Below are 12,457 nucleotides of genomic sequence, written 5' to 3'. Positions count from 1 at the left end.
ACCAAAGACAGAGAAAAATAAAAATCAACTGTACCTCCATCACTCTGGTTTCCCTGTGAAACACTGGCACCAGCTGTTTTTTGCCAGCTTCCTCCACTATGTGCTGTCTCACAGCATGAAAAACAATTGCTGTGTTTCTAACTAAGCCAGTGCTTCATGGAGAGGATTCACCACGATTCTAGAGCAGCAGCTGGTGCTTTGGCCATGTGCTGTGCACAGGCTGACTTTCTTACACCTCTCTCAAAGTATTCCCCCTTCATCCTGTTGCCTGTACCTTCAAATTCTGGGTAAGCTACTCCCTGGCCAGTGGATTTGCTAGCAGGCTGAATTGTGCTGCTATTGGTAATGAAAAATGGTCAGGCTACAGGTAACATATTGGTAGCAGGAAGATGTTCTCTCTCTTGTGGATTCCAGTTCCTAAGGGTCTTCCACAAAGGGAAAGTGCAGGTTTTCCTGGGTCCTGCCAGACCTGGTCAGAGACCATGTGTATCCTAGAGCTGGGTGCATCTCTCCAATCAATCCACACCCAAGCTGCTCACTATTTTTAATTAAACTGATAACTTTCATTAACAGCTGATGTTAAATTACTTCATAGGGGTTTTTTGATTATAGGAGCTGAGTCTCCTAGAGAGAAGCATGGCTTTCTTCTGACTGCCCAGGGGGGAAGAGGCAATCTGGCACTCTCCACTTTGTCCCAGATTTTCGAAGACAGAGACATTATCGCATAGGAGACTTTTCTTTATTCATTTTATTTTTCAGTAGGTCTCAGTTGCTTTGCTAAGAAAATTATTGCATTGACCTTAGGAGGATAGTAAAATCTTATGCTATCTTGATCCAGCATTTACTGTTATCCCCGCTGGACTCTGCTGTTAAGGTCTGTATCTGTGCTGTCTGGGAACATCCCCTGAGGTCTGGGGCCTTCAGCTCTGGCATCTTGCTTGCTCAAAGTGGAGACAAACCACAGCGTGAATCCTTGTTTGCAGCTCCCACAGAAACTGTGATGATGTGAAGGGCAGGGGCACCTGTAGCTGCACCAGCATTTCCTGAGCACCCACAGCCCTGTGCCAGGCTCTGCTAATGCAGGCCATAGGGTGAATGTGCTTCTCCCTAGGAGATTCAGCTCCTGGTCTATAAAAATCAGGGGTGAAAAACTGCTATGAAGTAATTTAACATAAACAAAGAATGAGCAATGCTTTGTCCTTCCTTGGGCATCTGTGACAGAAATCCTTTTGGTAGGACCTGTGGGGGAATTGCTTACTGGTCACAAGAATTGCCATGAAGAGAGGGTGGGCTTTCCCAGTGTCTGAACGGACCTTGTGCACTGTTGGGGATGTTTGTGTGAAGCTCAGCCTGCCTCTCAGAGCCTCACTCATGTTTGCAAAGCAGACTTTTACATTTAAACTGGGTTCATTTGCTCCGTAATCAGGGACAGCCTTGAAGCTGCCTCCTACACCATGGCTCCTTTCCTCTTTCCCCTAGAAAGCAATTTTTTCTCAGATTTGGATCTTCATTTCAAGGCACTGCAGATGCATCATACTAATAAATGTCACATTATCCCATCACTTCTGACATGTACGTGAGCAGGCACCTGATGAAAGCTGATGAGAGAGGAAAAGCAAAGTGATGAAAAAAAGAACCAGACACGTAAACCAGGTTCACCAAGCCCAATCTTGAGTGAGAAAAGAGGGCTGTGCTAGGTCCTTACATACTAACCTTGGAGCAGGAGCAGTTGGGCCACTTGTACTCAAGCAACAAGGGCAAATGCAGACAGTGTTTGTGGCTATTCTTGGGTCATGGGTTGAAAGATCAGAGAAGGTTTGTTAAGATGATGGAAGAAATTCCTATGGCTTTGCTCAGCTAGAAATTTTCCAAGGAGACAAACCTGGAGCTTGTGGTGTGTCCCACAATAAAACAATAACGTGACCATATCCATCTGGATATGGATTGGATGTTAGGAAGAAGTTCTTCACCATGAGGGTGGTGAGACACTGGAACAGCTTGCCCAGGGAGGCGGTAGTAGCCCCATCCCTGGAGGTTTTGAAGGCCAGGCTGGATGTGGCTCTGAGCAATCTGATGTAGTGTGAGGTGTTCCTGCCCATGGCAAGGGGATTGGAACTAGATGATCCTTGAGGTCCCTTCCAACCCTAACAAGTCTGTGATTCTGTGATCTGAAATTTTGGAGGGTGCCTGTGTGAAATTCTGACCCATTTGTGCCAAGTGCATGGCTGGTGGGTGAAGCAGGGGGAGTAAGTCCTTTCTGAATCAGCTAACACACTCCTAGAGTTTCTTCTGGAACTTATAGGACATTGGCAGGTTTTTTATGTCAATAGATGATACCAGCCTGGCAGAGCAAGTCGATGCCTGTTCCGCACGTTGGTTTTATCGACGGTGCTGCCATCGGCTACATTCTGCTGTCAGCGTCTTTATTATCAGCACAGCTGCCAGCAGAAGGCTGAAGCCATGAAATGCTGAAACCATGGATTAAGTTAGAAAAACCTTCTCTAGTCGTAGGTGGACAAGGAGAGGAAGAGCAAAATCACTCATGAGAGAAGGACTGGACCTATGGCTTTCTGGCTCTCGAGCGATGAGAGTGTTGAGTCAGTCATCAGCAAATTTGCAGATGACACCAAGTTGGGAGCAGATGTTGATCTGTTAGAGGGTAGAAGGGCTCTCCAGAAAGGGACCTGGGGGTGCTGATTGACAGCCAGCTGAACATGAACCAGCAGTGTGCCCAGGTGGCCAAGAAGGCCAGTGGCATCCTGGCATGCATCCAGCAGGAGCAGGAAAGTCATTATGCACCTGTAGTCAGCACTGGCTAGGCCACACCTTGAGTCCTGTGTCCAGTTTTGGGCCCCTCAGTTTAAGAAGGACATTGAGAAACTTGAAGGTGTCCAGAGAAGGGCAACGAGGCTGGGGAGAGGCCTTGAGCACAAGCCCTACTAGGAGAGGCTGAGGGAGCTGGGATTGTTTAGCCTGGAGAAGAGGAGGCTCAGGGGAGACCTTATTGCTGTCTACAGCCACCTGAAGGGAAGTTGTAGCCAGGAGGGGGTTGGTCTCTTCTCCCAGGCAACCAGCACCAGAACAAGAGGACACAGTCTCAAGCTGCACCAGGGGAAGTTTAGGCTTGAGGTGAGGAGAAAGTTCTACACTGAGAGAGTTGTTAGCCATTGGAATGTGCTGCCCAGGGAAGTGGTGGAGTCACCATCCCTGGAGGTGTTCAGGAGGGGATTGGATGTGGCACTTGATGCCATGGTCTAGTCATGAGGTCTGTGGTGACAGGTTGGACTTGATCTTCGAGGTCTCTTCCAACCTTGGTGATTCTGTGGTTCTGTGACTCTGGAGGGGAATGGGGTTTGCTTTACAAATTGTATGTTTACTTTTTGTTGCTGCACAATGAAGTTATTAACCATCAGTTATATGTCTGTTGCTCACAGGGAGTGAGAAAACTTTTATGAAAGAAACAGTGTGTGTTCCTTCAATATGTTAGTATTTGATAGTCTTCCCCTGGTTTTGGTTTAGGTGAGGTAACTCTGGAAGCATCAAATTATTTTGGCATTCATTGAAAACTTTAGTTTTCAATGCTTCTTTAGTGAGATTGTGCTAAGCAGCCCAGGAGTTTGAAATCCCTGTATTTTATTTGCTAAAGCTAAGGTAAACAAGAAGGGGCTGGGGTGGTTTGGGGTTTTTTTGTGTTTGGTTGGTTGGTTGGTTTGTGGGGGGTTTTTAATAGTATTTTTATGTAAATGATTTAGATCCTCTCTTCCTAGGTTAGTATGTTGCAAGGACACCTTTAAGACAAAGGAGATAAAAACATTTCATGTACTTCCACTGGTGATGAACAATTTTTGCTTAAGCTGATCAGTGTAAGACCAGGAAGGGAAGAGGGAAATGCCTGGCAGCACTTCTTAAACGTATTAGACATGATTTTTATGTACTGAGTTGAGGTGATGAGGTGAAATGAAACATCTGTGTACAATGAACAGCTCTGACTCTCTTAAGTTATTGTCAACTGTATATTTGTGTGCTGCCCCCAGGGCTTGTTCCCGCACTGTTCTCTGACTCCTGACTTGCTCTCACTGAGCCTGAAACACAAGTGGTTGTTTGGAAGTGCCTGATGATGTGCTGTGAGTTGGGAGAGATTCCCTGGGATGGCCAGGATAGTTTCCTTTGCTTATTATTGGAGGAGACTGAAGAGCTGCTGCCTTTGGGGGTCTCTCCCCACTGGCAGGGCTGTGAGGTTTGGGAGGTGGCCACCCAGCTAGTGAGTGATAGTAGCTGCCACCAGGGTCCCTGCATCCATGCAGTCTTGGGTTTTAGCCATTGATGCTGTGCTGCTGACTTCATGTACTTTTTGACAGCTTTCCAAAGCATAGCATTTTCCTGGAGAAACTAGCTGCTCATAGCTTGGATGGGTGGACACTTGGCTGGGTGAAAAAAATGGCTGGATGGCCAGGTCCAAAGAGTGGTAGTGAATGGAGTTAAATCCAGTTGGTGACCATCCATAAGTGGTGTTCCCCAGGGCTCAGGTTTGGGGCCAGCTGTGTTTAATACCTTTATTGATGATCTGCACTAGTTATTGGTGAGGCAGCACCTTGAACTCTATGTTCAGTTTTCAGCTTCTTGCCCCAAGAAGGACACTGAGGTTCTGAGGCATGTCTGAAGAAGGGCAGTGAAGCTGGTGATGGGTCCAGAGCACAAGTCCTGTGAGAAATGGCTGAGGGAAGTGGGGTTCTTTAGCCCGAAGAAAAGGAAGCTCAGGGTGGGTGTAACAAGGTTGATGTCAGTCTCTTCTCCCAAGTGAAAAGTGATAGGACAAGAGGAAACTGCCTCAAGTTGCATGAGGGGAGGTTTAGGTAGGATATTAGCAAACATTTCCTCACTGAAATATTTGTGAAGCCTTGGAACAAGCTCTCTAGAGAAGTGATGGAGTTGGAAGGTGGAAATGGGTACCACCCCTGGAAGTATATAAAAGTCCTGCAGATGTGGTACTTAGGAACATGGTTTAATGGTGGACTTGGCAGTGCTACGTTAGTAGTTGAACTCAATGATATTAAAAGTCTTTTCCAACTTAAATGATTCTCTAATTCTATGTTAATAAGGGGTCTTCCACAGCTCCAGCAAGCCTGCTGGGCACTTTAATGCCTTGGGCCACACATGTATAAATGTCTCTGTGCCTCTGGGCACTGGAAAACCCTTCCCATCCCTGAAGACATAGTATCATAGTAGGCAGGCAGCTCTGTGTGAGGCTGGCAAGTGTCCGAGCTTAGGCATCTCAGCACATGTGAGATTTCACCTTGTCCTCTGGTCTGCATGCATCCTGTACCACGTTCCCACCCTGTACGCTTCCTTGCTTGGGTTATTTGGGGACAGCAGGAGTGGGGAGATACAGGTCTGAGTCTGGGACCCACTCTTTTGTGCTGCCATCTCCTTCTCATTTACCCCACCCAGCAGCAGCCTTGTGGCCTCCTCCAGCTGGACCTTGGTCTCTGGGATTCCTTGTAACAAGGAGTAGCCAGACCAGGGTGTGCGACTGTTCCTCAAGGTCTCTAGATCATTTCTGTGCTGAGATGTGGAGCTGCCCTGTGAAGCCATAACCAGAACATACCAGTGAACTCGCAGGGACCCAGTGGTCCATGCTTTGCTGTGGGGGACCACAGTCTTTCTGCAGCTTTCCTTACTTGTTTTTGGCAGTGTGAAGTAGGTGCAACTGTTTCACATCACCCTCCCTGTAACTGCTCTGCTGCCCTTTCCCCTTTCCTCTCTGTATATCCCCTGCCTGTGCCAAGGTAAGAACTGTTACCCAGACTCAGGTTTCTCAGAGCAGTTTACACAGCTGCTTTTGACATGGACAGTTTGTGCATGTGCTTGGGTCTCACCAGAAAAATTCTGCCCCCTCATCATCTCACAGTGTAAGGGGAGTCATTGGTGACAACGGGTTGGGGACAGTTTCTCTCTGGAAGATGAAACAGCCCATCCTTTGGCTGAATAGCCCTGTGTCAGGGACTGTTGCTTTAGAGCATACAGGCTTCCTGTTTTTTTAAGGAAGTGACAAGCCATGCCAGGAGGTAAATCTTCTGCAGACACATGTCTGCCTGTAATTACTGTGGCAAAACCAGGGGATGCCAAGGAGAGACAGTCCTGTGTGCAAACATTGTGATGTGTCTTTGCAAGGCATAAACCTACTGTCCTGTCCCACAGCCCAGGAAACCATCCCTCAGTCATCTTCTGACAATGTCAAATAGCAACTTTGGAGACAACATGTACGTTTTACCTCATAATGACTTGCTGTCCCACAACTTGTTATTTGACTTTGGTGAAAAAGAAGTGACTGGGAGGTTTCTGCAAGCCCAAACCAGAGCATGCAGCTTCACATGGGCACAAGGACCAACTCTGCCCATGTAATTACATCGCCTATATTTAATCTCTCAGAAGTGTTTGGCAGATGCTTTAAATTCCAGATATGCAATCAATATCTGCTGTTCTGAGGCTCAGCTACCCTGTTCTTCCCCTCCCTTGCTTCCAATACCCAAAGTCAAGTCAATGCACTTGGAGGGTAGAGGAGTGACTGCTGCTCAGTGAATGTCTGTCTCCAGGTACCTGGGGGGCTCTCATGGCGATGGGTGCGTGTGTGTGCATGCTACACGCGAGACGTGCTCTGCCTTTATTTATTTTGGAAAGGGTTTGCTCTGGTTTTGTCGTGCCTGGCTTTTAAACGCTCTGAAAATCCCCCCCTTGGACTCCAAAGAATAAATATGCATGGCTTGTAATTCTGTTGCAGCCCTCCCTGGCTGCCAGCTGATAGGGTGACGTGGAGTTTGGAGGCTCGCAGATTGGCTTTTTGATTTGGCTTCTTGCTGCAGTTGTGCAAACCTCGCTGGCTCTCAGAAATCAGGCTCAGCGCTTTGCCGTGATGCTGGGAAGCCTGGACCGAGCCCTGACGGTGTGAGAGCGGGAGCGGGGGAAGCCCAGCAGATTCAGTGGCAATCTGGGGGACAAGCCATTTTCTCTTCCCCCCTCCCTCGACCCCCATTCATCTTCGTCCTCCTCCCCCTCCGCCAGCTCTCCCTTCCCTCCCCAAACTCCATCGCACGGAGCTGAAGATCGAGGCTGGTGGATTTATCAACATTTTACCTCCACCCCCACCCCCTTTTCCAGATGCACCTCCCCGCTCACCCTGACAGCTGCAAAAGCGAGCACAGGTTCTGTAACGAGCCAGGCAACTTGGACTGACATGCAAAGGCGAATCCCCCCCGAACCCGCACACACCGTCGGTGAATCACCGGGAGATGCGATGAGCTCCCTTTAGGAACCGGAAGGATTTGTACTGGGGAGCCAGCGGAGCCCCCCCTCAAAAATAAAACAAAAAAGAAAAAAAAAAAAAAAGGGGGAAAAAAAAAGTCGGGAAAGCCATCAGAAGGGGTAAGTACGTGGGTGCTACCCCCTGCTCTGTAGGAGATCCAGGGCTGGCGGTTAAGTGTCCTGCTATTAAGTGGGGCTTCACGCCTCACATGCGAATGGCCGGGGGTGCTGGGGAGGGGGGAGTGGTGGAAGGGGGGCTGCGGGGGGCTCCTTGTAGCTCATCTCCCGGGCTGGGAGTGGGAAGGGAACGTGTAACGTTGGCCCGGCGCTGGGAGCCCGCTCTATCCGCGCTGTTTTCCCGGAGCCGCGATGCTCTGTGTGTGTGTGTGTGTGCGGGTGCGTGTGTGTGCTGCGGGGGCAGGGCTTTGCATACGGCGCGGAGCAGGCGCTGCGGGGTGGATGCGCGCCGGGGAGGGGGCGCCGGGCCGGGCCGGGCCGGGCGCTGCGGGGTCGGGGCCTGGCGGGCGGTGGGAGCCGCGGCGGCTCCGGCGGGGCGTGAGCGGCGGGGAGCAGCCCGAGCCCGCGGCACTGCGCGCGCGACCCCGGGATCCCCCCAGCCACTGGCGGGGGTGCCCCGGCTCGGCGCGGCGCGATGCGGCGCGGCCCCCAGGGATGCCGGAGAGCCCGGGAGGGCGGCTCTGCCCGCGGCTGCCGGGCGGGAAAGCGGCTTTCATGCAGTGCCATAAATTTCCCTTTCGGTTTGCTTTTAATTTCCTTTTTTTTTTTTTTTTTCCCCCCCTTTTTTTTTTTTTCCTTTTTTTTTTTTTTTTTTTTTTTCCCTTTCGCCTGTGTGGGAGACCGGGGTCGGTCCAGCCCCGGCCGCGAGGTGGGGGCACCGAGGCCGCTGTCCCGGGCAGCTGTCGCGCTCTGTCCACCGGGGCCGGCTTGTTTACCCTCGGTGTCAAATATAGCTGCTGCGCCAGGCTCTGCCCTAAATAGAGCAGGGGGCCGCTTGCGGGGCCCCCGCAGTCCCCGGCAGGCAGGGGGGAGCAGTAATGTCTCACACACAAACACATAAGAGCTGACCTAAATGTTGGGCAATTTCATATTCTTTCTCCCTTCTGGCAAGCTTCAGGGCTTTAATTTTGTCACCTGTGTCTAAAGTATCGATCACCCTGTGTGGAAGATAAAACCATTACAAGTGATTTGGGGATTTATTACTGTTATTCAAAAATGTGAAGCTATGGCCATCCCCCCATCTCTTCCCTCCCCTCTCACCTCCCAAGTGGAGCTGTAGTGTAGTGGTTGGGTTCCTGGCTCCTTGGTTTGTTCCTGGGCACGTTCTGGGGATTTCACCCTAAAAATCTTTTCAGATGTAAGGTGAGACACTGAAGGAACAGTGTGGGTGAGAAGGGGTTTTCCTTTAATTCATTGCATCTTGTAGAGCAGAAAGATGATTTTGTTGAGCTTCTTTATTTCTGGAGAGGACAGGGCTGGAAGACTTAGGTAACTGTCAGCAGCATCTTCCCATTCAAGAGTGCTCATCCTGTGCTCTCTGGGAGCCTGGCGGGAGGCCCAGGAGAGCAGAGCTGGCTTGAGGGGACTGCTAAGACACAAAGGCCTTGAAGGTATTTTGTAGGTTTGGTGCAGTGGGGAGAGGCATCACTCCCCCATGGCACAAGCATCCAAATCCTACTCCATCCACTGCTGTTGCAGGCATTTGTGTAGCTTTATCATGGTTAAGAAAGTAAGTCGTGTTTAGTGCTTATGTTCAGGCCTCTGCGGTCAGCTGGAACAAGACTTGTTTTCTGAGCAGAAGTCATGATGATAGAGAAGAGCATGTCCATCTACTGCTGAGGGCTGGCTGAGGAGCAGTGAGAGCGAGAGCTCCTGGTTCTGCTGCAAGTGTGAAACCTGATGGCAGTCAAATTGGTTATCCCTACGGTAAATAAAACGGTGTAATAGCAACTGGGATGGGGAAGGAGAGAACTGAGTGGGAATAGATAAAGAGCCCTAGGCAAAAGGTGCAGTACAGCCATCTGCTTGGTTTTTTTCTCCAAGCTAAATATGAGTCCTGCTCTAGTAAGTAGGTGGTTCAACCATTTCTGAAATGGCCAAGGTATGACAGATTGTGGTGATCTTGCTGCTGAGGTCCTGCATGAGTGCAGGGGAAATGCAAGCAGGCACCTGGTCTCTGGCACACCTCCAGTGTGCTGCTGGGTGCATTGTTTCATCTCCCCAGGTCTCATTTGTATTGTTAATTACATGTTGCTACCCATGTGGGGATTTTGTGAGAACACGGTTGCAGCAACTAGTGGGTGACAGGGTGCGAGAGAGAAGGCAAGCGTGTAGCCATCCTGACACCACGCTGTGCAGCATTGTTCCTTGCAGAGAGATTGCCCCAATCCACTGTACAGCAGCCAGCTGACAGGATGGCACCTGGGAGGGTTGATGCCATCACCAGGTGGCATAGTCCTTAGCATCACCCTGGGCAAGGTGAGAAGCATGCTCTGCACTGTCTTGACCACCAGCATCCAGAACAGCAGAGTGTATGTGGAGCTGGATATTGAGTATGGCCTGGGTCATCCACCATGCTGTGCACCATGGGCTCTCATGGGCTACTGCAAGGGCAGGAGCTGCCCCATCCAACTGGAGCAGGCTTTGTTGTTGGGAATCATGGGCAGTTCTAAATAGCAGTCGCAGGGTACTCTGGGCACTGCTTCTTGGCTTGGCTGGCTTGTGGGAAGAAAAGAGATACCCAAGGATAAACCCAGCCTCCCTGTTTCATCTGCCTTCCTCTGGAGCTGGTGGTGCTGAAATCAGATGAGGTTGATCTGATGCAATGGTGTTGCTGGTCAGACAGGTAGAGGGATTGCTAAGGACCTGGGCTGACTTGCTGTTGTGCCCTGTCCTGGAGGTATCCTTTGGTTTCAGAGAATCCTTCCTGTGATAGGCATCTTCCATCCCCAAGGCAGGGATGTGCCATAACAGAGTGTGTCAGCAGTTTTTATTAGAAACCAAGTGAAGATGTATTCCCTCCACCAATATACAGATAAATGGTCTGTCTGTCAGGTTTTTGTTTGCTTGTTTTAAACAAACAGCATCAGTCTCCTCCCCTAAGCTTCCCCAATGACCAAGTGGCGTTGACAAATAGTTCCTTGTTCTTTGTTGCTGTTGTGTTTCAGACTCTTTCATGTGCTTAAACAGTTAAAAAGATGGCTTTGATTGCCAGCCAGCCCTTTTGTTTTTTTGAGTCAGGCAGTAATATCTAATTCTGTATTACTAAAAAAAAAAAAAAAACCAAAAAAAAGTGAGGGAAATTAAATTATTCAGACAAAACCATCTTCTTAACAGGGGGAAAAAAAAAGTCTCTGAAGCCAGGAAATTTATATTTGTGATGCTCCGTCTCCCATCACCCACTGTGTTTAGTTATTGTGGCATAGATTAATACTGCTGTTGATTTACTGTTTAGATAACAGTAACTCCTAAAGACATCAGCCTCGTCGGGAGCCCGTGTTTCCAAGTTCCATACAGATGTCTAATAAATTATAGTCTAGTACCAAAGAGTTTCATGCATTGAGGGGTGCATGAGATCACAAGCTGGTCTTGGGGGGCTTTTAAAATACCTCCTGTGCTGCTGAGCTTGTGGTTCTGCATTTGCTGATTTCAGTGACGTGGGGCTCAGGGTTGGAGACAAGCTTGCTGCACCTGCTCACTTCCAGGATGAAATCCAAGAAGCACCTCGAGTCTCCTGCAGCTTCAGTGGACTGCTGGGCTGCTTGGGGACTGATGTGATACAGACAGTAGTCTATATGCTTCCTTCCCCTCTGCTCTCTCTTCTTTAAACTGTAAGCTTTGGTTGAGGGCCATCACAGATGTGTGTGCTCAAAGTTCAGCACAATGGCTTCTCATCTCCCCTCTAGGCGTCTTTGTCAGAGGGTTTCATGGGAACAGCAAGGCAGCATTCTGCCATTCTGAAGGTACCACCACTCTTCTATCTTGCCAGTATCTCAACAGTAAGCGCCAGCAACAAGACCCAGGTGCTGTTGTGCCTGTGGTAGATCATCGTAAAGTGGTTAGTTCACTCTATAAGAACACGTTTATAAACAGGTGGTGATCATGCCCCCATGTTCCTTCAGCTCTCAGTTTTATGGTAATTCTGTCTTTAAATCCGCTTGCTGGAGCCTTTGATCACACAGCTGAGCTGTCATTGATGTTTCTGACAGTTGACATCATGGGAGAGAGGGGAGCTTAGAGCTCTTAACATTTCTTTTATGATAGCTTGTTTTCTAATGAAACACTCCAGTGAGGATTTTCCAACGTAATAAAACAGGGAGCTTTTGCAGAGCATTCAGATTTAGGGAGAAGCTTCTGTTTCCATTGAGCATTTCCATTCACTAGGAGATTATTTCAAGCCTGCAAAACTGGGCTTGATCTGTTTGCTGCCTACCTCTGCTGTCTTTTTACCTGAGCCTCCTACCTCAGGACAGCAGCAGAGACAGCCAGGTCAAGAGCAATCAGAAATACTAAGTATCCTATGCTGCTTGGCGTATTTTGCAAGCAGGGTGGTGTCAAAGAGTTTTAGAAACTGTAGGCATGCGAGACTGCACTGCCACTGCTTTCCTCATCATCCTCTCCTGGGCTGGTGTTTAGAGGCAGTCTGGAAGCAAACAGCAGCACAGAATACAGTTTTAATAAAAAGAAATGTGGTGATGCAGGCATATACTCATGAGAGGGCACTTGAATCTGACTGCTGAGGGTGTGTTGAAGGTGATGTGTTCAGGCCTCCGGTGCAGACAATGCAAGGTGCTCTGCCAATGTGTTCCTGTGCTGCATGGTGGTAAAGGCTGGTTTCTTTCCCTGGGCAGAGCAGGGGTAAAAGCAGGGGAACGAGAACACGTCTGTGCCTTGCTCTGCAGTCCAGCTCACTCTGGATTATAGAATTGTTTTGGTTGGAAGAGACTTTCAAGATGGTCATGTCTAGCTGTTAACCCACCGCTGCCAGGACACCACCAAGACATGATGTAGTTGCCCTCAGAGTGAGTAGTGGTAGGAGAGGGTCTGTGGCCAGTGTCAAGGCTGTGAAACCCACCACTGCCCAGTACCCCAGTTCCCCACACCCAAACAGGGGAAGGCAGTGCTGCCTCTACCATGCAGC

The 12,457-nt window shown here is 49.3% G+C and overlaps 1 protein-coding gene across 3 annotated transcripts in view; it reads left to right on the top strand.

The window, feature by feature from the left end:
• Nucleotides 1–6,868: 6,868 nt before the first annotated feature.
• Nucleotides 6,869–12,457, top strand: part of SLC8A3 (solute carrier family 8 member A3) — a 136,591-nt gene continuing 131,002 nt past the window's right edge. For all 3 annotated transcript variants that reach the window (XM_068162122.1, XM_068162124.1, XM_068162123.1), the window contains exon 1: nt 6,869–7,419. The gene's annotated coding sequence lies outside the window, so the exon portion shown is untranslated. The remainder of the gene's footprint in view (nt 7,420–12,457) is intronic.

The sequence above is a fragment of the Melanerpes formicivorus genome, unplaced genomic scaffold, assembly GCF_026170545.1.
Source record: "Melanerpes formicivorus ecotype bairdi unplaced genomic scaffold, bMelFor1.0.p_v2 SCAF_62, whole genome shotgun sequence".
NCBI classification, from domain to species: domain Eukaryota; kingdom Metazoa; phylum Chordata; class Aves; order Piciformes; family Picidae; genus Melanerpes; species Melanerpes formicivorus.
Note: the sequence above shows the minus strand (reverse complement) of the source record. Positions and strands in the feature narration are given on the sequence as shown.